Source organism: Lagenorhynchus albirostris, chromosome 13 (assembly GCF_949774975.1).
Source record: "Lagenorhynchus albirostris chromosome 13, mLagAlb1.1, whole genome shotgun sequence".
Classification (NCBI taxonomy): Eukaryota; Metazoa; Chordata; class Mammalia; order Artiodactyla; family Delphinidae; genus Lagenorhynchus; species Lagenorhynchus albirostris.
The window spans coordinates 13,656,433-13,681,491 of NC_083107.1; the positions used below are offsets into that span (position 1 = coordinate 13,656,433).

Sequence of the window (25,059 nt, forward strand, 5' to 3'; positions counted from 1 at the left end):
CTGGCAGCTCACCCTTACTGTCTAAAATGGGACGCTCACGAATTCCCTGGTGATCCGGTGGTTAGAACCCGGCACTTTCACTGCAGTGACCCGGGTTCAATCCCTGGTCAGGGAACTCAGATCCCACGAGCCATGCAGCGCAACCAAAAAATTAAAAATTTAAAATAAAATAAAATGGGACTCTCCTCCAACTGGCTTTGCCTCCTTGTCTCCTAGCTCTGGGACCAACACCTCTACTCTACTTCACTGTCATCGTGGGATCCTCACTCTACTTTGTTCCCCTTTTCCAAGCACCAGCCAAGGGCTATTGGTCTTGCCTCCACAATTCTTGACTCACTAGCCCTCCTTTCTCCGTCCTCCACCACCTCAGTGAATCAAGTCCATATCCAGGTCTAAGCCCCTCCCATTCTGCATGGTCTCAGGTCATTTCTGGTTCTACCCCAAGATATCACAGAAGTTAGAACAGACCCTGGGATCCCAAATTTCTCTATGAAAGCATCACTAATGAATTCAATGACTTATATCAGTTTATATCTAGTAGATCCTCATTACAGTATTGATGCCAGAAGATGTTAATATCAGGAAATATAGGCATTTTGTGGTCACAGAAAGAAAGAAATCTTAGGTACTATGGAGTGGAGAGAAAAGGTAAGTTAAGTTCAGTTTACCCCAAACCATGGCATAATAAAGCCCTTTATAAAAGATTACTATAAAGTAAATGAGACACATTTTCATCTCATGGACATGCATTGGGTTGTGCAGCTATGGTAATTTGCTGAAAATATCTGGATTAAAATACCTTTTTGTTGAAACTTTAAGTAGTTGTTTGTTTATATTATCAAAAGATAAACACCTTATTCTAATTGTGTAAAAGACAATCTATTACTGACACCATCAAAAGAGAATTTAAAAATATTGACTTGCTCACTAATTATGTCACTGACATGTATTTCCTCCATAGCAAAAGTTAACATGCATCTGTGTGGTATATTATTATTTATATCATCCACCCATGACTGCAACATCCTTCTTCTGGGAAGTCGTCCCTACCCTCCAGCCACACAAGTCTGCCATTCTTGATACCCTACACTTCCAGTCACCAGTGAGGATAGATCCAAAGGATTCCCGGACCCAGCTCCAGCGTGCGTGTGTGTATGTGTGTGTGTATGTTTGCGCACGCGCACATGGACTTCCCCACACCAACAAGGAATTCTTGGACGCCAGCAAGATGTCCGAAAATTCAACTCAGTTCTGACACTATCTACCCAGAGACAGAATCAGATTCCATAGGTAAAGGGTTCAGTCCCATAAGACCACCCTCCACTTCAGACACGAGTCACAAGCCCAGGTTGCTACCTGTACTTCTGACTGACTGGCTATAAATCAGATGTTCCCATGACCTCCTCCTGGGGTTCAATTAATTTGCTAGAATGGCTCATAGGATTCGGGAAAACCTGGTTACTCACTAGATTACCAATTAATTATAAAAGAATATTAAAGGTTACGAAGCAGCTGCCAGATAAAGAAATACATACGGCGACATCCCAAACAAAGGAGATTTTGTCCTCGTGGAGCTTGGGGCCTGGCACGGTGGTACTTGGAAGTGTTCTGGTTCCCTCATGGGGAAGCTTTCTGAAAAGGGCCATAAAGCTATCCTTTTGGGGTTTTGTGGAGGCTTCATTACATAGTCATGATTGACTAAATCCTTGACAAATGATGATTGATTCAACTTCAAGCCCTTCTCCCTTCCCCTGAGGTCAGAGAATAGGAAAGGACTGAAAATTCTAACCCTCTAATCACATGGTTGGTTTCCCTGGCAATCAGCCTCCATCCATAGACTCTACTAAAAATCACCTCATTCACATAACCAAAGACAACTTTCCCTCCACCTCCCCACAAGGCATCAAGCCCATGCCCCCTGCATTGGAAGCACAGAGTCTTAACCACTGGAATACCAGGGAAGTCCCAACAAAAGACCACTTTATTACTCTCCACACTTAGGAATTTCCAAGAGTTTGGGGACCTGTGAGCCAGGAACTGTGGATGAAGATCAAATATATATGAGAAATGTATTTTGGTTATCTGAATGACCAACTATATATTTCTTATAAATCGCAGTATCACAGTGGGTAGTGCAAGCCAAACATTAATTCCTAAGGCATAATGATTGGGCCAGCAATGAATACATGACCTAAGCCTGGACAATCAGAGTTCTTCTGTAGGATTTTTCTCATTAGAACTTGGAGAAAAGAGCCCTATTTCCTCTCTGGTTGTGTGCTCTATGGTCACATCTCCTACCCCATAGAGGAGCCAGTCTAAGAGAACAGGCTAGAACGAAGAGAGGAAAAGAGACTCAAGCACAAGAAAAGAGTCCTGGAAGAGTTTAAGCCCTGGATCCAGCTGAATCTGAAGGCAGATCTACTTCTACTTTTTCTGCAGTCTTTCTCCTTGAGCCAATATGTTTCCCCTGCATCTATTTTTTTTAAATATTTATTTATTTTATTTATTTAGTTTTTTGGCTGCGTTAGGTCTTAGTTGCGGCACGTGGGGTCTTCATTGAGGCATGTGGGATCTTTCGTTGTGGCATGGGCTCTTCATTGTGACACTCAGGCTTCTTTCTAGTTGTGGCATGTGGGCTTCTCTCTAGTTGTGGCGTGGGCTTCTCTCCAGTTGTGGCAGGCAGGTTTTCTCCCTCCAGTTGTGGCCTGCAGGTTTCTCTCTCTAGTCGTGGCATGTGAACTCCAGGGCACGTGGGCTCTGTAGTTTGTGGCATGAGGGCTCTCTCATTGAGGCACACAAGCTCGGTAGTTGTGGCGTGTGGGCTTGGTTGCCCCACGGCATGTGGGATCTTAGTTCCCTGACCAGGGATCGAACCCGCATCTCCTGCACTGGAAGGCAGTTTCTTTACCACTGGACCACCAGGGAGGTCTCTCGCCTGCATCTTTAAGCTAGCTCCAAGAGTCTTGACTAGTAAATCCTTGTAGGCAGAAACCGTGTCTTGTATTGATTTATGCTTCATGGAATCTGGAGCAAGCATGGCGTGAGGTCTTAATGAAGACCTGCTTTAAAAACTAACACACAGGGCTTCCCTGGTGGCTCAGTGGTTGGGATTCCGCCTGCCGATGCAGGAGACACGTGTTCGTGCCCCGGTCCCAGAAGATCCCACATACCGCGGGGCAGCTGGGCCTGTGAGCCATGGCCGCTGAGCCTGCGCATCCGGAGCCTGTGCTCCGCAACGGGAGAGGCCACAACAGTGAGAGGCCCGCGTACCGCAAAAAAAAAAGCCTAACACACAATTATCTGAGTCAAGTTTAACTGATTCATTTGCTTGGAATCCCCAAGATAAGCATGCAAATGCACACATACTCACATACACAACAGACTTACTCTGGCCTCTTCTCCATTTAGCAGAACTGGAGCGTATGCACGTGTACACACACATACACACACACAAACGTGCACACACACACAAATGCTATTTCCTGGAAACACAGCAATAGTCAAAAGCCAAACTGCCAAAGTCAGGTCTTTTAGGGACTATATCCAGCATTATATTCAAGACATGAAAGAAAAACTGGTATTTTTGAGGTCTTACTTTCTCAGGACTGGGCTTTGTGTTGTTTTCTAGTCTCTATCATTTGCTTCCCACAGTACCCTGTCAGGTAGATATTATTATCCCCATTTCACAGATGAGGGAGCTGAAGGCTCAGAGAATTGAAGCTCAGGGCCACAATCTAATATCTAAATGGGAATTCAGGACCAAGCCCGACTCATGCTCTTGGACCACACCTTGCGGATTACAGACTGCTCTGAGGTGGAGCAGAGCCCAACAGTTCATTTCTGGGAACACACCTCATATTTTCCAGAATCAAGAGAGGTGCATAGCTGAGGTCTCAGGCAAACCCGAATTCTGGGGACTCATCCACATGGAGAGCGGTGGGCACTCTGTTTACAGGGTTTACAGGTACAGGGTGGTGTCGGTGGCCTTGCGGCTGGTTTGCTCTGTGAGTCTGTGGAATCTACACTGTGAGGAACAAGAAAAAGAAGACAGTGTTGGGGGCAGCGGGAGGACCAGGGTTAGAAAGGGGAAGTAGACGAAAGCAAAGGGGGAGGGGCAGAGACCCAGACCTCCTTGTCCCCCGTCTTCTAGTTTTGTTCTTTGCAAACCAATGACCATCTTTCAACCCATGAACCACTGACTGTAAATCGATACTTACATACCCCGGGCCATCTCTCCTTCTTCACTAAGTGGACGACAGATGTAAATACTACTTAAAACGCTGTCTATTGGGAGGATTTCCGTTCGCCCTTGTCTTTCAGACTTGCTTCTGAGGGAAGGGGTAAAACTGCATCTGTTCACTTGAGGCTGTATCATATAGACCCATCTGCAGACTAAGCCTGCCCTGTCTTCCTCTGTCAACTAGTCATAATTCCCCATGAGGCTGTGGATGTGGGCTGAGAGAGAGATTGTAAAACAGTAAAAGCAAGAACCATGGGAGTACGGCTGAGCTACTCATGCAATATTCTTGAGCCTTTAGATCTGCTGAAGCCTTATCTTCTTCTTACCATTTCCATTATACACTGAGCGCTGTTCCAACTTTATGACTCAGTGGATAAAATAACATCTAGTTCATGAGGGACAGTTTGGGTTTCCTGGTGTCCCATGTTCAAGATTCAATCTCTATCAGGGCCTTGTTCTGATAACTGGTGCCTGGGGACTTGTGGTTTCATGGGATTTCCAGACTATCTTCTCTAAAGGGCACAGGGCTTCCTGTGTGCAAAAGAGGACCTTGTACCAAAGGCTAATTGAAAATCTCCATCCTTAACATGGTTTTGTTGCTGCATAAACCAGGGTGATAATGACTAACATGGTTTTCATTTCTACTACCTTAGTTAACCTTCGTAACAATTTGGTGAAGTAGGTTTTATGATCTCCATTTAATCAGAGAGGAAAACCAAGACATGGCCCTAGATGTTAAAAGCCTTGCTCAACTTCACATGGCTCAAAAGCGGTGACAGCTGGATTCAGACTGCCAATTGCAACAGTGTCCGTTTGCCCATCCGAAGTAGCTGCCTAAAGGCATGTTCACATCGTTGGCTTCTGGAGTCTTCTCACCGCAAACAGTCAAATTAGATTGAGCTAGCTTTGGCCAAGGGAGCGGGCATGTTGGGGGTAGGGGTTGTCAAGGCAGGATATCCATGGCTATGAACGGCCACAGGCTGATTTTGTTGAACTCCAAAGGACCACTTTGTCAAAGGTGATGACTACATTGTGATATATATTGAAGTACTTATGGATAAAATGATATCATCTAAAATTTGCTTTACAATGGCCAGGAGAAATCAGTGATGCAATAGATTGGCCATGTGTGGATAACTGTTGAAGCTGAGTGATGAAAATATAACTCATTATACTATTCTTTCCACATAATAAAAAGTAAAAAATATATTATATTCACCAAGATAGACCACATTCTGGGCCACAAAACACACCTTAACAAGGTTAATAGAATGGAAACCATACAGTATCTGCTCAGACCACAATGGAATTAAACTAGAAACCAATAACAAGATATCTGGAAAAATCCCCAAATATTTGGAGATTAAACAACATTCTTCTAAATAACACATGATCAAAAAAGGAATCAGTTTTTTCTTTTTTTTAAATTGGAGTATAAGTATAGTTGCTTTACAATGTTGTGTTAGTTTTCTACTGTACAACAAAATGAATCAGTTATACATATACATATATCCACTCTTTTTTGGATTTCCTTCCCATTAGGTCACCACAGAGCACTGAGTAGAGTTCCCTGTGCTATGCAGTAGGTTCTCATTAGTTATCTATTTTATATATAGTAGTGTACATATGTCAATCCCAATCTCCCAATTCATGCCACCTCTCCTTCCCCCCTTGATAACCATAAGTTTGTTTTCTACATCTGTGACTCTGTTTCTGCTTTGCAAATAAGTTCATCTGAACCATTTTTCTAGACTCCACATATAAACAATATTATATATTTGTCTTTCTCTTTCTGACTTACTTCACCCTGTATGACAATATCTAGCTCCATCCATGTTGCTGCAAATGGCATTATTTCGTTCCTTTTTTTTTTTTTTTTTTTTTGCGGTACGCGGGCCTCTCACTGTTGTGGCCTCTCCCGTTGCGGAGCACAGGCTCCGGACGCGCAGGCTCAGCGGCCATGGCTCACGGGCCCAGCCGCTCCGCGGCATGTGGGATCCTCCCAGACCGGGGCACGCACCCGTGTCCCCTGCATCGGCAGGCGGACTCTCAACCACTGCGCCACCAGGGAAGCCCTGTTTCGTTCCTTTTAATGGCTGAGTAAGATGCCATTGTATATATGTACCACATCGTCTTTATCCATTCCTCTGTTGATGGACATTTAGGTTGCTTCCATGCCCTGGCTATTTTATTTTATTTTATTTTTATTTTTTAAAATTTCATTTATTTTTTGGCTGCGTTGGTCCTCGTTGCTGCACGTGACCTTTCTCTAGTTGCGGTGAGCGGGGGCTACTCTTCGTTGCAGTGCGCAGGCTTCTCATTGCGGTGGCTTCTCTTGTTGTGGAGCACAGGCTCTAGATGCGTGGGCTTCAGTAATTGTGGCATGCGGGCTCCGTAGTTGTGGCACACAGGCTTAGTTGCTCGGCAGCATGTGGGATCTTCCCAGACCAGGGCTGGAACCCATGCCCCCTGCATTGGAAGTGCCTCTTAACCACTGAGCCACCAGGGAAGCCCCAGTAATCCACTTTTAAGAGAGGAGAGGTAAGAAAGAGGGAGCTACACAATCAAACAAATATATTGGGTATGCATCTTAGTTTGCTAAATTTATTTTCCTTAAATCAAGTTAATTCTGCCTCTACGACTTCATCCTTCCTACAAAAATCCATCTTGGGCACTGTTGGGTCCCTCCCCCTGATGCTGAAAGCTCAGCTTCTCTGTGCACTGGTGCCAAATCGAATCTCGGAGATGCAGTTTTGGGTGAAGTAGAAAAGGTTAGCTTTATTGCTTTGCCAGGCAAAGGGGGACACAGTGGGCTCCTGCCCTTAAAAACTATGTGTCCTCACGCAGGAGGATTTGATAAGGAATCTTGTTCTTGGGTTTTTTTTGGCCACTCGGCATGTGGGATCATAGGTCTCCAACCAGGGATCAAACCCATGCCCCTGTATTGGAAGCACAGAAGCTTAACCACGGAACTGCCAGGGAAGTCCTTAATGAGGAGTTTTATAGCACTAGTTCAAGGGTGGGGTTGCTGACAAGATGAGGGTGTGTACAGGGTGTCAGGTGGTGGGTCTCCTAATCTTGATGAGCTTCTCTGGTCCCTGTAATCTCGCCTCAGGTGATTTCTTTGCTGCTCCTCCCTTGATTAGGGCAGATTGTTCAAATCTGCCCTTTGGAACTCAGGGAAGGTCATGGAGGGTGGTGTCTCGCCTACAAGAAACAGGGGCTAAAAAAAAAAAAGGCTTCCCTGGTGGCGCAGTGGTTGAGAGTCCGCCTGCCAATGCAGGGGACACGGGTTCGTGCCCCAGTCCGGGAGGATCCCACTTGCCATGGCCGCTGGGCCTGCATATCCGGAGCCTGTGCTCCGCAGCGGGAGAGGCCACAACAGTGAGAGGCCTGTGTACCGCAAAAAAGAAAGGAAGAAAGAAAGAAAGGAAGGAAGGAAGGAAGAAAGAAACAGGGGACATAAAAGGCTTCCATGCTCAGGAGCCCTGCCCCTGCGGGGGTGTCATGACACTCCAAAATGCTGATAGAGAGCCCTGAGAATCAGAGAAGGGTCTCTACTCTCCAGTTCCCCACAATTGCCACTGTCCCCGAGAGAGGGAACAGCGGGGAAGCACCACATTATCCATAAAGTAAGTCTTCCAGCCCCTGGCGGTGTCCTCACATGGCCACGGTCGTGGAGCTCACACCACTTTGTAAGGCAGCATCCCCTCCTTAAGACCGAGTGACCCTGGAAGTTAGCATTCCTTTCTTTTTTTCTAACTTCTGTACCTTCTGGGGGACGGGGGCTCAGGAACGTGTGGCTGGCTGTTCCCCCATGCTACTTCAGAGCCATGGGAAGTTAGGTGAGGCTGTCCCAGGGCCTCTGTGTCCCTGGCATCCCACTCAGCCATTTTTACTCTACGGCTGCTACTGCATGAAGGCTTGAGAAACTGCTGCAAGGTACCAGAGTTCTGGAGAGACAGAGGGAACAGAGCTCTTCTGCTCTCAGATCTCCAAACTCACTGCATCTCCTTCTGTGCCGCCCAGATGGTAACCACTAGCCACGTGTGGGTATTTAATTTTAAATTAATTTCAATTAAGTAAAATCTGGGGGAGGGACAAATTAGGGGGTTGCGATTAACATATACACACTACTATATATAAAATAGATAATCAACAAGGACCTACTGTATAGCACAGGGAACTCAATACTCTGTGATAACCTATATGGGAAAAGAATCTGAAAAAGAATAGATATGTGTATATGTATAAATGAGTCACTTTGCGGTACACCTGAAACTAACACAACATTGTAAATCAACTATACTCCAATATAAAATAAAGATTAAGAATTAAAATAAAGAAATAAATAAATATTTTAAATTAAGTGAAATGTAAAACTCACTGCCTCAGTCACACTAGGCACATGTGTCTAGTGGCTACTGCATTGGCTGGTACAGCTACAGACTGTTCCCATCATTGCTGAAAGTCCCACTAGACACCTCTAAACTATTGATTTCCATTTCATTTGGATCTAGGTGAGAAACCATTAGTTCTCTTGCTTCCTCTCCAGCTGTCTTCTATTCCACAGGCCAGAGGGAATTTTTATCTCCTTTCATCTCCTGTCGAGAGCATGTGTGTGTGTGTGTGTGTGTGTGTGTTGGGAGGGGGGCGCATACTGGTTAATTACAACATCCCTCCTCTCAGCTCTCCCATTCTTCTTCCTCTCCCATTATTTCCTCAGAGATACCTGTCATTAAATTGCTGACCTTTCCTCGGACTCATGAGAAGAGGAAGGAGTGTGTCACTCAGTGATTTATTAAATGCGTCCTATGACAGTGCAATTCCTTTTATTATATAGGAAGCTGTTAAAATGGATATTGATCAGTACTCTTTATTAGTCAACGCGAACATTAGATTTCTTTGTTATTATTATGTTGCATGCAATTCTTTTACCATAACTGAGGTCTGTTAAAAATCAAGATTCTGGAACGCTGATCCGGCAACTGAAAAGCTGAGAACAAAAGGAATTTCATCTTATCCCAGGGATTGTTTCAGAGGGAACATCGAATGTGAATGAATTGGTAAATGTCTAGCAAAGCAGGAGGGAGGTTTTGAGGAGGGAGGGGGCTTCTGCAGTTAGTAAATAAACCAAAATGCCCTGCTGTTGGCTGTCAGGTGCAGAGTTTTATGAATACCATACTGCTGCATAATTTTGTTCTGTCTCTCTCCTCTTTCACAAAGAGAGGAAAGATTCAAGAGAGACGTGGAAAGGAAATGAGAAGGGCAGAAAGAGACCCCCACTCCCGCCCCAGGGGTGCTGTAAATAAACTGTTAAATGTCTGTTCTCCTGGAGGGGAATCAGATCTTTTTTTTTTTTTTTTTTTGCGGTAAGCAGTCCTCTCACTGTTGTGGTCTCTCCCGTTGCGGGGCACAGGCTCTGGACGCGCAGGCTCAGCTGCCATGGCTCACGGGCCCAGCCACTCCGCAGCATGTGGGATCTTCCCGGACCGGGGCACGAACCCGTGTTCCCTGCATCGGCAGGCAGACTCTCAACCACTGCGCCACTAGGGAAGCCCAAGGGAATCAGACCTTGAATGTAAGTGTCCATAAGGCACTGTGAAGTCAAGCTTTCCTCCTACTACTGAATGCTGGAGATGTGCATATTGTTTAAAATGTATCATACATTTTCTTTCTTTTTTTTTTTTTTTTTTTTTTTTTTTTTGCGGTACGCGGACCTCTCACTGTTGTGGCCTCTCCCGTTGCGGAGCACAGGCTCCGGATGCGCAGGCTCAGCGGCCATGGCTCACGGGCCCAGCTGCTCTGTGGCATGTGGGATCTTCCCGGACCAGGACACGAACCCGTGTCCCCTGCATCGGCAGGCGGACTCTCAACCACTGCGCCACCAGGGAAGCCCCATATATTTTCTTTTAATTATAAAAGTAACACATGCTCAGTCTAAGAAATATAGAAAATATAAATATGAAGAAGAAATGAAAAATTAATCACTATCCAGAGATAAACACTATTATAATTTCCTTCTGTTTCATTATGCACAAACACACCTTTTTTATTTTAACACAATTGAGAATATACTACAGAAACATTATTTGACCCCTTTTCTCTTTTTACATCATGAGTATTTTCCCATTTCATTAAAAATTGTTTTAAAATGTCATTTTTAATGACCATGTAATATTCCATCTTGTAAACACACCATAATTTATTTAATCATTCTCCTGTTGTCAGACTTTTAAGCACTTTTTTTCTCTTATAAAAAGCATGGCAAAAAAAAAAGAAAAGAAAAAGAAAGGGCTTCCCTGGTGGCACAGTGGTTGAGAGTCCGCCTGCCGATGTAGGGGACACGGGTTCATGCCCCGGTCTGGGAAGATCCCACATGCCGCGGAGCGGCTGGGCCCGTGAGCCATGGCCACAGAGCCTGCGTGTCCGGAGCCTGTGCTCCACAATGGGAGAGACCACAAGAGTGAGAGGCTCGCGTACCACAAAAAAAAAAAAAAAAAAAAAAAAGCATGGCAATGAACTTTTTTTTTGCATTGGCTTATTGTGGGTCTCTAGAAGTAGAAATTCTTGATCAAAGAGAATGAATTTTTATACATTTTTTGATGCACTCATAGCCAGGTACTTAGCAGGCAGGTCTCCATCTGCCTAAATTCCAATTTAGACAAATTTAAGCTGTTTCCTAAGGCAATGTGAGCCCCATGCAAATCAAAGGATACTGTTTTTCAGTGTTCTGAACATTCTAAGATAGTTATAGAGTGTGCCGGTTATCAGTTTATTGCTTTCCAGCTCCAACTTCACCCTTTTTGACTGCTCTGTGAAAATGGGGCTGGGACCTTTAAACATTTTTCCTTTCCCAACTGGCCTTAAAGCTGTGTCAGTAGAGGGCGCTGGAGAGACACTGCAGAAGGAAAGCTTTGCTTCCTCCTTCCAGTGTGCTTGGTCAGCAGGTTCGTGCGGCAGGCGCAGCTTCTACAGCCCCAGGCTCCTGCAGCACCCGGAGGCTAGCAGTTTTCCCTGGTACTCCCACCTCTGGTGGTTTTGCGGCCGAGTGTCTCCAGTAACACCGCAGTGTGAGCAGCTTTCCCTAGCCCCCTAGAGGGCTGATTCTCAGCAAGTTCTGCTGCTGCAGCCTCTCGGTAACCCTGCCATCCTGTCCACCATGCCAGCCCTAGGGGTAGCAGCTGCTCCTTGTATTTGCTATGGGTATATTCTTAGAGTCCTGTTTGCTTCTTACTGGCCAATCCTTTGTTATTCCAATCCACTAGTATAGTTAATAATTCTTTGTATTAAACTTTTCCTGTTCAAACTGGTCTGTGGTTTCTCTTTTCTGGTCAGACCCTGAATGATGCTGGAGCTAGACTGCCCTGATCTCTGTCACGGGTGATGCAGCCCGACTCCTCAAGCCAGCCTGGATCTCAGCTCTGACCCAGACCCAAATATTCTATGTTGCAGTATTAAATAAACTGCTGAAACACTGATTTAAACTTCCTTTTAAGCTTTCAGGTTGAAAGCCTTATTGATATTTAATTTAGGAGGCAAATTATAGGTGCTACTGAACTATTGCTTCCTCCTCTTTTCTGATGGCCTCTACTCAGCGGCCACCAAGTTCAGTCAATTTCTCCTCCATCTCTTCTTTCCTCTCTGTTGATGTCTCTCCATTCCTCTTTCCCCATTTCAAGCATTTAACCCTCTACACACAGCAATGCATTCTTGCCGTCACCAGGTAATTCTCCTTTCCACCTATTGCTCTACTCAAAACCAGCGGCATCTGAGTCAACAGTCCCCAGCCATGACCTTGGGTGATTAGTGACCTCGTGAACTAATGAAGATCATATATTTTCCCTTTTCTGTTATCATCCAGAGTCACCAGCAAATGAGGCTGCCTGACTTACAGGGTAAATACGAGATATCAAGGATAACAGCTCTTCTGCTCTGTTGAGCAAAAAGGAAAACGCTGAGTTTAAGGATATTTGAACTGTTATTAAGTAATAATAAAGTCCTTCTTCTCTGCCTGCTGGAAATTGCACACAGCCTTCAAGGTCCAAATCACGTGTCACTGTTTTGTTACCTGAAAACTGGGTTTGCCTCTTGGTGGGCGTTGAGCTAAAAGACACAACCCAGCCAAAGAGCAAGAGAGAGAAGGATTTATTACTTGCAGGAGGTAAGAACACCAGGGATCTTTCCCAAAGCAGTTGTCTCCCCAGACAGCAAAATTGGAGAAGTTTTATGCATATTCATGAAGAGGCTTGAGCAGAGGAGAGCTCAGCATAGAATTTGGGAAAAGGTTGACAGAGTCCAAGCTTTAGTTGATGGAAGTCATGAGAGTCAGAAAAAGCCAACGTCATCATTCCTGAGATTCCAGCTGACCTGGGGGTTGAGCGCTGGAGTGGGGTTTGAATTCGGGGAAACTGCTCAAGAAAGTGCTTCAGGCTAATCTTTGCCATTGAAACGGAACTGGGAGTCTTTACAACTGATTTATTACCTTTGCTGTTGTTACTTATTTTGCCTGAAAACAGTCATTTGTTCCTGCATTCTTTTGTTCCCTTAAGGTCATTAATTACTTTGACCTGTTCAAGGGCAAGCATTGTGGCCAGGCTTAGATCACCAAATGGCTTGGGCCAAAAATGGCTTCTCTTATGTCAAGAAAGCCATGCCTGGTACCCTTTCTCCAGGACCTCCTACCTTATGTACCTAACAGTTTCAGTAAAGGTTTCCCTCAGCTTATCAGTGGGAATAAATCCCTTCTTTCTTCTGTGCCCTTAATGTGTTTACCCCTTGGCTGTAGAGCAGATCACAGTTTGTCTGGGTTGAAATCAAGCTTCCCATCAGATTGTGAACTCCTAAACGAAGAATTCTTGTTCACTTTTGTGTTGACTCATAAGTGCCTAATTAATGAATGCTATATTGTTATATTAACAGCAATCAGATCGATCCTATGTAATCAACATTCAGAGGACAAGAGCAACCAGAATAAGACGAACTCTAGATAAGTGGTTCTCGAACTGTAGCTTGTATCAGAATGCTGGAGTGGGGGTGGGGTGGAGAAGGAAGGTTTGTTAAAACACAGATTCCTGGGCCCCACCCACAGAGTATCTAATTCAGTAGGTCTGGGGTGGGGTCCCCAAATCTGCATTTTTAACAAATTCCCAGGTGATGCTGAATCTGCTAGTCGGGAACCACATTTTGAGAACCACTATGAGACGGGGGGAAGGGGGCAGGGCACAACCGTTAAAAGAATGATACAACCATTGAGAAGAACTGGATACGACAAAAACTGGTTAGAACCAAGTAGGTCCAAGATGGCGGAAGACTAGACATCCAGTGGACTTTAAGCCTCATTATACGCTCATTGTAATATATTAGCATTTGCTAAATGACACACCCACCGGCTCCATGACAGTTCCGAGGCCGAGCATAAAAGGCTGAAACTGGGTGGTAGCCCAATTCCTGGAAATCCCTGCCCCTTCGCCGAAACAGCTGGAATAATCCTCCCAGTCGTTAGCCTATGAAATTACCCAGCGCATAAAAACTAACCACTCAGGCTTCCCTGGTTGCGTAGTGGTTGCGCCAATGCAGGGGAAGCGGGTTTGTGTCCCGGTCTGGGAAGATCCCACGTGCCGCGGAGCGGCTGGGCCCGTGAGCCATGGCCGCTTAGCCTGCGTGTCCGGAGCCTGTGCTCCGCAACGGGAGAGGCCACAGCAGCGAGAGGCACGCGTACCGCAAAAAACAAACAAAAAAACTAACCACCCTCCACATCTCAGGGCCCTCTAGCTTTTTGAGACAGACCACATTCAGTCTCTGGAATGTGTACCTCTGCTTTTTGTTGTTGTTGTTTTTCCTATCTTTATTGGAGTATAATTACTTTACAATTTTGTGTTAGTTTCTGTTGTACACCAGAGTGAATCAGCTATGTCTATACATATATCCCCATATCCCCTCCCTCTTGCGTCTCCCTCCCACGCTCCCTATCCCACCTTATTAGGTGGTCACAAAGCATCGAGCTGATCTTCCTGTGCTATGCAGCAGCTTCTCACTAGCCATCCATTTTACATTCGTGTACCTCTGCTTTCACTTTACTGTGTCTGCTCTTGAATTCTTTCCTGCTCGAAACCAAGGACCCTCACCTGGTGGCCCGTCCCAGAAACTCGTCTGAGACCTGGGACATGACTATCCTCTTGTGCCCCATTTTCCTGCAACCCCTTTAATAAGTAGATATTTAAAAATCTACTTCTTACCTATCACTTTGCCTCTCATTGAATTCCTTCTGCAATGAGATGTAAGGAACCTGAGCTTCATTAAGTCCTGGGACAAGTTGTGCAGTTTCAGTTGTAAGACTGTGGGTTCGAGTCCCATCTGAGGTGCGGTTTCAGCTAGGCTAGCCCACCCCCGTCTTTCTCAGTATCTCCTCCAAATGTGCTTCTGTCATCCTCAGATTAACTCCAGGTGCGAGAAGACCCCCCAAATGCACTTTTCCCTAAAGCAGCACCTGTGGTGGAATCACAGATTCTTGACACAGAAACTTCAACTAGAGAAACTTCAGAGTTTTCTATTAATTGCAATTTTGTATCCAAAGCGGGAATCCTTTTGACTGTCAAGTGGTCCTCCGTGCTTCAACTTTCGTCTTCTGTAACAGTCGATTGTCCTATTCCCTCAAGTTCTGACCCTTTCTGAGTTGGACCTCAACAGCTTTCACCTCACCTGGCTGCCTCTGACCCACCGGGGAGTGATGATGACCAGCGCCAGGGACTGTCCCCTGTGAAGCGGGCTCCTCCGGGAACCTCCCTTGTTTTGAAATTCTCACCCACCTGTTCCCGATTCTAGATCCTCCCAGGGCATAAGTGTTGGGACAGTACGGGTTTGAACTTGGGTTTAACTTGGGGACTTAACTGAATTGCCGTCCCTCGGGAAGAGCCAAGCGCCGGCTGAAGGCAGAGGGTCCTGGAGCCCCGTCGGTGGCTTTTCTCGCACCCTCCCCGCAGGCTCCCCCAGGGGGCGCATGAGCCCCAGGCCAGTCTCGGAGGCGTCCCTTCTCGGGGCCGCACAGTGCGGGCGGGCTTCCTCTTGGAGAGACGGTCTTGGGACAAGTCGGGTCGGTTTGGGCTTGGGAGTAAGATTGCTGGGTCCTGTCTAACATGTATTCCTGCGTGACCATGGGCAAGTTACTCACCGTCTCTGAAACTTCGGGAAATTGCAGGATTAGAGTGAGAAAAATACATTTAAAGCACTTGCCGCCAGCCTGGTAGATAACGGTGTTCTAAATGTTCGTTGCGGTTAAGTTTGAATCCACTGACTTCCATTTGAGTCGTATTTTCTCATCTCATGGAGGGATGTTTGCAGGAAAGAGCCAGGGACGCAGGGTTCTGCAATTAGGGGGAAGGTTGGGGGGGGGTAGATGAAGAGGGCGCTTAGCAGGCTGAGGTGCAGAGGAAGAAACAAGAATTCAGGGAATGCTGTGAAACCTGCTTTATAGACACTGTTTGATATAATCCTTAGAAGGAAGCAAAGGAAATACAAGAAAACCATTCTTATTTTACAGATGAGTGGTAGAGAGGTTACATAACCTGCCCACGGTCAGCACGTGGGAGTAGAGCTGGGGTTTGGACCCAGGAATCGAATAGCTCTGCTGTTCTTACTGGCATCCAGTGGAAGCCAGGGCACGAAGGAAGCTCAGGGTAAGGGGCACCTGGCTAAGGAAGGGCAAGGGGGCTTTGGTCATGAAAGACACTGTCCCCAGTAGGCTGCTTCACAAAGTCACCCCCAAGTCTGCCTGTCCCACTCACAGCCCAGCAAGCCACCTCCCTCTGCCCCTGAAATTATATCCCAACCCTCCTGATTACAAACGGATATGTCACTTGATTGAGGCAACGTTAATAGCCTGGTGTCATGCCGCCTGGGTTTGCATCCTTACTCTGCCACTAACCAGCTCTGAGCCCTCAGACAAGAGTTTGGGGCCTCCAGTTAGAAATGTCTGTGTATAAACAACTACTACATTCCTTTTTGAAATGATGTGGAGGATAATCATTGATTTAGTAGAATTAAATTTAAAAAAAAGAGTTTTGGGCCTCAGTTTCCTTATCTGTAAGATGGGAGAATTTTACACTTCCCCTCTTGGGATTGTCATGAGCTTAAGTGAGTTATATGCGTGAGGCCCTTAGCCCAGTGCACAGAGGAAGTGTAGGTCTGGGTTACGGGAGTGTATCCCACATGTCAAAGGTTGGTTTGGCTTGGCGTTGCTACTGGCCAGCCTGGCAACCTCAAGGAGGCACTTCCTGTGTCTGGTCAGCAGTTTCCTCCTCTATAAGGTGGCAGCAGAATCCTTCTGGTTTTGCTAGTGGTAGGTGTCAGCGCCGTCCCCTGCTCTTGACGTGCGTTGAATGACCACCCCGGAAGATAGCTGCTAGTATTATCCCCAGTTCACAGTGGGGACACGGAGGCTCAGAGAGGTGACGTGATGTTTGCACATCACAGGACTGAGAGCGGCAAAGCTCGGAATCAGAGTCCCTTTTTCAGACAGAATCCCATGACGAAGTGCTGGGGGCAAAATACGTCAACAGTTTGGCCCAGGGTGGGGGAGGTAGGGAAGGGCCTGGCACCTGTAACATCTGCCTTCTACCCACCTGTCCCCCAGCAACTGTAAGGACCCTCCAGCTCAGAACACTTACCCAATGCCTTTTATTTTATTTAGCCACACATATGTCTGTTTTCTTCATCTCCATGTTCAGTGTAGACACCTGGCTCCAGGATAAAATATACCCACTCCTGCATCTCTACTTTTCCTTAGATAATCTTTCCATCTGGAAGGTTCTGGCTCTCTGCCCTACCCATTTTAATGATAATTAGAATACCTAATATTTACTGAGAGCTTACACTATGCTGGATGCTTAAGAAAAAATCCTTTGAAACACTAGCCCCTCAGGCTTCAGAACAGCCCATGAGGTTGGAATTCATTTTGTCACTGTTTTACAGGTTTTTCTACACTGGGTGTTGCTTCTCCTGCTAAATCCTGTCCATCAGCTCTGTTGTTTCTTCCTTTCTTTTTACGGGCACATGTCTTATCTGCCCTTCTCTGTTACCTACGAGCTTTTTGACCTTGGGCACATTATTTACGTCCAACGGCCTGATGTGAGGCTAAAACGAGACATTGTTTGTAAAGTGCGTGGCGTGCTGCCTGACATGCTAAGTGCTCAGTAAATGGTAGTTTTCATCATTACATTATTAATAAGAACCGGATCATAACCTCCACATGCTTTTGCCTCCTTGTTGTCTCCCCAGCACCCAGCCTTGCCTATTTTTAGTAACATTCTTCTCGTTCACTAATATTACCTCCACAGTGGCTCATTTTATCATCTCTACTATAGAGAGGGGGCAACTGCGCGGCAGACTGCCTCCTAGCCCTGGGCCCTAGCCTGGACTTTGCACAGGGCTATTTTCACAGGGCGTCCCTGTGGCTGGCTGTTACAAACCCATGGCCCTGTATGCTTTGCTCACATGACTGTGATTCCCACCCCGAGCCCTGCCAGAGATGCGGGAAGAGCCCAGCCTCCAGAGAACAGGAAGAAAACAAAGGCACCTCCCCAGAGATTCTGAAGGCAGCCGCCTGTATCAGTTTCCTAGGACAGCCGTAAAAAATTACCACAAACTAGGTAGCCTAAGACAACTGAGGTTTATTCTCCAGTGGTTCTGAAGGCTAGAAGCCTGAAATCAAGGTGTGGTTAGGACTGGTTCCTTCCTTTTTTTTTTTTAAATATTTATTTATTTATTTGGCTTCATTGGGTCTTAGTTGTGGCAACCGGGCTCTTCACTGCGGCGCTGAGGCTTCTCTAGTTGCGGCACGTGGGCTCCAGAGCACTTGGGCTCAGTAGTTGCAGCTCCCGGGTTCAGGGAAACTGAGAACTCAGCTAAGGGGCTGGGCCAAGGGGGAGGGCTGGGGACGGAGAGGAGGGAGTGGCTGGCATCCGGGCTCTGCAGAGGGAGGGGCTCTACCCGTCCTTTCCCCTTCCTATTTGCCTCCCTCCCCTGCCCCTCTCCGGCACCCCTGCTGCTCTCTGAAGGTCAGGCTTCTCTCCTTACCCCTGTCCTGGAAAGTTGTACAGTCAGCCGTGGCACACTCGAAAATGAGCCACAGTCTGGTGGTGTCTGTCTGCTCAGAGGCCCCCTCCGAAACCTCCCTCAGTCCCCCATTCCGCCCCCCACACCCAACCGTTGCCACCTCAATGCACGTGGCAAAACCGTGGTGCATGGTTGGTGTGTCAGCGTCGCTCGGCCAGTGGGTTAGAATGCAGGTTTCAGGCCCCGCCCCTCAGGGTTATCGTTTGATTCTCACGGGCCCCGGGCAGGTCTCCCTTCCTCCGTAAAAAAAATGCTAAAAGTTATATTTTTCCACGATGTTGGTACAAAGAACCTAATCCAGGCTAGACTATGTTTCTTCTCATTTTAAAAGAAATTAAAACATTTTCATGGGCCGCAGGCACTGTGCCTGGGGGATAGGGCAGCCCTGCCCTCGCCTGGACATTTTGACTGGGAGGGGCTGGGAATTCGCACTTGAACATGATGCTGACCGCACTTAGACGAAGAAAGCCGTCGGGGTTTTTTGGACATGTTCCTAAATGTAAGGAAGCAAGAACAGGTCCCAGGAAGCAGCTCTAGGGAAGACTTCTAGGCGGCTGAGGGAGGCTTAGACCTCAGGACACCCCCAGCTCAAGTGGGGAGTATGGGGAGGGGGTCTGTGTGTGGCGCCGTGTGCTACCATGAGGAGAGTCCTCAGGAGAAGCAGAACAGAAGGTGAGGCGGAGCCAGACCTTCTAAGGTCTGGAGTAAGAGAAGGGCTTCTGACCTTCGTCAGGGCGGGGGGAAGGGTGAGGTGTCAGTGACAGCTCTGAGAGTCACGGGAAAGCTTTGGATCCACCGCCCAAAATGATGCACGCATGCACACACATAAAACAGCATTTAGGGACTTCCCTGGCGGTCCAGCGGTTAAGACTCCGCACTTCCACTGCAGGGACACATCGTGTTCCATCCCTGGTCAGGCAACTAAGATCCCGCAAGCTGCGAACCTCGGCCAAAAAAGCAAAAAATAAAATAAAATAAAATAACACCAAACAACATTTACACAGAGTTTCTGGGGTCACCAGCAGCAACCTGTACCCTGGAAAAGAGAAGCGTTGAGCCAGCTGTGTCTCCCTACCTCCTACACAGAGGCTCCCTGCTCCTGGGTTCCAGAGCTCAGGCCGGAACGCTCAGCAGCATCGTGGGCTACTCAGAGGAGGCAGTGCTGTTCTGGACGGAGCATCAGTTTCCACGGGGAAGTACAGGCCTGCTTCTACAGCAGACTTTTGAGGGGCTCTTGCAGCACGACTGAGTTTGTCATTTGGGGCTCGGTTGTCCTGACGGTAATCCACGTTAATGAGCTCAACAGTAAGAACAGACAAAGCAGCCTTTTCTTGTAGTCCTGGCTCTGAGTTGAAATGCTTCCCACCTCCAAATCCAAGTGTCCCACAAGCATTGCTGTCCCGTGCCATGGCTAGCCAGCGCTCATCACAATAGCGTGGCTCTGGGTGGATTAATTAGAGTTTATGGTAACAATTCACCCAGCTTCTACAGAACCTGCTTCTGCCTGGAGAGCAAAAGAAAAGACTTTAATTAATTCTGAATTAAAATAACTAGAAAGAAATCTCTCCAGTCTACCAATCAGAGAAGGCAAACTGAAAATGAAGCTAACCACATAGGCCAGAATTTCAAGTTTCGCACACTCAGCTAGCTCAGATTATTAATGTTGGTCTTGTACTTGAAGTCACTGTTTTCAACTAAATCTATTAAAATATAAAAGCAAAAGATTATTTGGTTAAAATAATAGTACCTGGTCATCGAATGTAAAGAATGTAAATATCCAGAAAAAATGGGGGTGTGAGGGTGTGTGTGTATCCATTTAAGTTATCATTTATGGGGAATTCCCTGGTGGTCCAGTGGTTAGGACTCCATGCTTTCTCTGCTGAGGGCCTGGGTTCAATCCCTGGTCAGGGAACTAAGATCCCGCAAGTCGAGCGGTGTGGCAAAAAAAAAAAATTTTGATCATTTATGAACTTTCATTCTCTAATTCGGTGACATAAAGGCTGGTTGTGACAGGGAGGCAGGAGAAATTTAGGGAGTGCTTCCTTTGTGTCTACCTGCTACTTGCTTCATATGTGTGACTTAATTTAATTTAATTATCTTGTAAATAACCCTGTGGGAGATCACCATTTTGTGGCTAAGAAACTGATGTTCCAAAAGCAATAGTTTATCATTATCATCATTATTGTTGTTGTTGTTTTTTCTACTGAGATAGACTCTTCTTTCCTGGATAGCCTAAATTTTATGTTTCCTGAAGTCAGATGGGTGAACCAGGTTTCTTCTGGTCTGGAAATTCTCTGCTTGTACAGTTTGCACAATTCTCACGTGTGGAGCGAGAGCTACTTGTTTTTCCGGACATGTCAGCCAGGTCTTCTAGAACAATGGCATTGCAGGGAAGTGTGAACTTCCTTCACATTTCTCAGTGGGACATTACCCTGAAATCTAATCCACTCTCTCTAGGTCCTTGCCCAGAGGATCCTGGACCTTTGGGAAAAGAGGGGTAGGCAGTAAGCTCTGCTCAGCACTTGTCCAGCCCAGCTGTCTTAGTCCATTCGGGTTACTACAACAAAATACCATAGACTATGGGACTTCCCTGGTGGTGCAGTGGTTGGGAATCTGGCTGCCAATGCAGGGGACAAAAGTTCGAGCCCTGGTCCGGGAAGATCCCACATACCACGAAGCAACTAAGCCCATGTGCCACAACCACTGAGCCTGCGCTCCGGAGCCCGCAAGCCACAAGTACTGAAACCTGCACGCCTAGAGCCCGTGCTCTGCAACAAGAGAAGCTAACGCAATGAGAAGCCAGCACACTGCAAGAAGTGTAGCCTCCACTCACCGCAACTAAAGAAAGCCCACGCACAGCAACGAAGACCCAACACAGCCAAGAATAACTAAATAAATTTAGGGAGAGAAAAAATACCATAGACTGGGTGGCTTAACTGACAAACATTTATCTCTCATAGTTCTGGAGGCTGGAAAGTCCAAGATCAAGCAAGATGCCAGCAGATTCCATGTCTCATGAGAACCCACTTCCTAGTTCATAGTCAGCAGTCACTTTGCTGTGCCCTCACTTGGTAGAAAGGGTGAGGTGAGGGAGCTCTTTTTTGAGGGCACTAATCCCATTCATGAAGACTCCACCCTCATGACCTAATCACATCCCAAAGGCCCCACCTCCAAATACCAACACATTGGGGATTGGCTTCCAACATATGAATTTGCGGTGGGTGACGGGGGGCAGGTGGTGACACGACACACAAACATTCAATCTATAACATCAGCTTTGTGAAGTAGTAAATGAACTCTTTAGATGGTCATCAGTGAGACTGTTAACACTCTTGAAAGACGTCAGGAAGCTAAAGAGGTTGGGTAGAAGCTGGGGATGTGGTGAGAAGAGCAATCAGCCTCTTCTCTGGGTTGGATACGAGGGAATAGAGATTCTTTGTCTTCTGGGACTGCCAACATGGGAGGATAGAAGTCTGGGGCTGCTGGGCCATCTGTCTTCAGCCCTCTGTGTGGCTACCACCTACATGCAGACACAAATATCAGAGAGGCACAGTAAGAGAAATAGAGCTTTGGTAAAGTAGGCATAGCCTGGGAGTTTGTCTAGTGTTTTTGATTCATTCATTCATTCAACAAGCTTACATGTAACACCTGCCACATGCCTACCATTGGGTCATGAGCCAAGGAGCCAGAAACCGTGGATGGAGAAGCCAGGCCTATGTTCTCTTGAATCTCCCAGTCTGCTGGGATTGAAAGATGTGTAATGAAATACAAGACATTTCACTACTGCCTGCTAGGTGTGAACAAAACTTCAGGAGAAACAAAGAAGGGAGTGATCAGGTTTGCTCCAGACAGGATCTTATAAGATGTATAAGAGTCCAGGGTGATGAGAAAAGGGTCTTCTGACATTGAACACAGCCCAGGATAAGTACTAGGTAGAAGCTGCTTTCTCTCTATGCTGCCATAGAGAGAAAGCCAGCAGTGGGGGAAGCAATATTAAAATCCACCTACAAGAGGGAATGTGCTGTGGATCCAAACCCCACTCTTCCACAGCTGAGCTGTGGGGAGTCCGGGCTGTGGGTGTGGGCATCACGGTTCTCATCTCAGAGAATCAGTACTTGGGGCTTGGTACGCCTCTAGTTGGCTGTTGGTGAATATCCCTCAGCATCTGGGAGTCCTCAGCAGTCAGAAAGTCTTGGATGGGAATAGTTGGCCCTTTGCACACCTTTATGTCCGTCTGTGATCTTGTTTTCCTTTCCATTCTAGGAATGAATCAACATCTCATGGGAATAATTGGAATCACATTAAAAACTTTATGGGGCAGTTTCATTTGAGCCTCATAACAATTTATCAGGTAAGCAGGGCAAAGATGATTTCCCCTACGTTCCTGGTGGAAAACAAAAACCTGAAGTTCAGACAGGTTGTAATTTGTTCCAAGGTCAATGGCTCACTAGTTGTGCAGGCAGAACTCTGAAAATTCTGACTCTTAGTACAGTCCACATTGCTTAATCCACATTGCTTGTCTAGCATGTATCTTACCAGGCATGTGTGAGTATCTAAACTTGTGTGGGATGAGTTCAGGGGCCTCAGAGGTCCCATGGACCCTGAACTGTTACCCCCAAAGAGCTTCCCTCCATGCCTGAGTTGAAGTTTTTGTCTCCAGGTAGCCCTTTTTAAAATGGTGGACTCTTACCTTGAAGACATCGAAGCCTGAGCTGCTATAAGAGAAATGCCTTAGACTAGGTGGCTTAAACAACAGGAATTTATTTCTCACAGTTCCAGAGGTTGGGAAGTCCAAGATTCATGTGCCAGTCGATTCAGTCCCTGGTGAGAGCTCTCTTCCTGGCTTGCAGCTGGTCACCCTCTTGCTGTGTCCTCACATGGGAGATGGAGAGAGAGAAAGAGAGAGAGAACAAACTCTCTGGTATCTCTTTTTATAAGAGCACTAATCGCATATGAACACCCCACCCTCATGACCTCATCTAAATCTAATTACCTCCTAAAAGTCCCATATCCGAATATATCACATTGGGGGATAGGACTTTAACATATTAATTTGGGGGGAACACGGTTCGGTCTATACAAACCTGCTATGTGAAACATTAGCACTCATTAACAGAATCCAAATTAATTGATCAATTTAGTCAGACATCACCATGGAGAGCAGAGTGTGGGATCCAGAGGGAATAGGACACTAGATCAACTTTGCCTTCTAATAGATAAGAGAATTGTAGAAGGCTGGGCATTTTTGGGGAGGGGGAACTGAGTAGGTTTTGGCACGTGAGGGGGGTTGGTCCTGATGTGGAAGTGATGGCTATTTCTAGCTTCTTTCTTTGAGCCCTATGATAGCATTGTACTTCTTAACTACTCTGTGGTAAGGTGGGACCATGAGAAAAGGGTCAATGAGATATGAGCTTAGAGGCTATTCATCACTTTTGGGCTAGAGAATTTAATCATCAGTATGAGACTCTCCAGGGTACCCCTTCCCAAGCCACATTTCAAGGGTGGCTGTTCTGTCAGCCTCAGTCCCAGAGTGAAGACTTGCAGAGTAGCCAACCTGTGATTGTCACGTGGCATTAGAGAGAAATAACTTTGTGCGATAAGCCATGGAGCGTTTGGGGTTGTTTGTTACTGTGGCACAGCCTAGCTCTCTTAGTTGATGCATCGGGATTCGTAAACAGTAGGAGGCAATCTGGGGCATCCTGGTGGGAAGTCATAGGGGCTAGGTCTTCATGCTTGACAGTTGAGCACCGCTGGAATCACACAGTTCAGGCACACAACGCAGTCCTGCTGACTCAGCCTTTGGGATGTTGGGCCCTTCTCAATGAGGCCAGTGAATTCCTTAGGATTTGTTCTTTTTTTATGAAGATGGGCCATAAGTCAATGCCGTATGCTGACCATGATGATTCTGGTATATTGGCTGCTATTTTAGAAGCCTTAGGCTGGAGGGGGTGTGTGGAGGGTGTCTTGTTGGTTTGAACAAGAATGTATCCAAAGCTTTTATGTGATGTGAGAAACATAATTCTCTTAGAACGTTTATTCATTCATTCAACAAACACTTACTGAGCACCTGCTGTGTGCCAGTCACTGTCCTAGATTCTGAGGATACAGCAGTGAACAAAATGAACAAATGCCCCTATTTTCATGGAGTTAATATTTTAGTGACAAGAGACAGACGTCAAACAAGAAAACTAGGTAAAAAGATAGATACTGTAGCAACCACCTCTTGAAGTTACTCATGTCTGCTGAAGGCAGCCTGATCTAGAGGAAAGAGCATGGAAGGCAGTCCTGGGTCCCGGCGCCACCCTTTGCTGGCTGGGTGACCTGGAGTCTCAGTGGCCACATCTATGATTCTAAATGTATAGGCTGTAGAGGTCAGGGGCAGGTACAACCAACATGATTACAATTCCCCAGCTGTGAGGAACATTTAAACTATCATCAGATATTTCAGGCACACAAAAAAATAGAGAGAATAATGTAAGAACACTTACATAACTACCTACCGGCTTTAAGTCATGAAACTGCAAACTTAGGGTGGCTTTGTGATGTGTCAGTTTGGCTGGCCTGAACTGCATTTCGCAGAATTTCCTTCCCTGTGTGCTTCTGCTGAACTGGGCCACAGGAGACTTCTCGTGAGATCTGGAGGGCAGAGCTGAAGCAGCAGCCATATTATTTCTCGCACATGGAAAGTCAGGGCAGTTGCTTTTATT

At 46.4% G+C, this 25,059-nt stretch overlaps 1 non-coding gene across 1 annotated transcript; it reads left to right on the forward strand.

Moving 5' to 3' along the window:
* The first annotated feature begins 20,191 nt into the window (after window positions 1-20,191).
* On the forward strand, window positions 20,192-20,264 carry TRNAR-UCU (transfer RNA arginine (anticodon UCU)). The gene has a single exon. It is a non-coding gene; the product is annotated as a tRNA-Arg (tRNA).
* The last annotated feature ends 4,795 nt before the right edge of the window (window positions 20,265-25,059 follow it).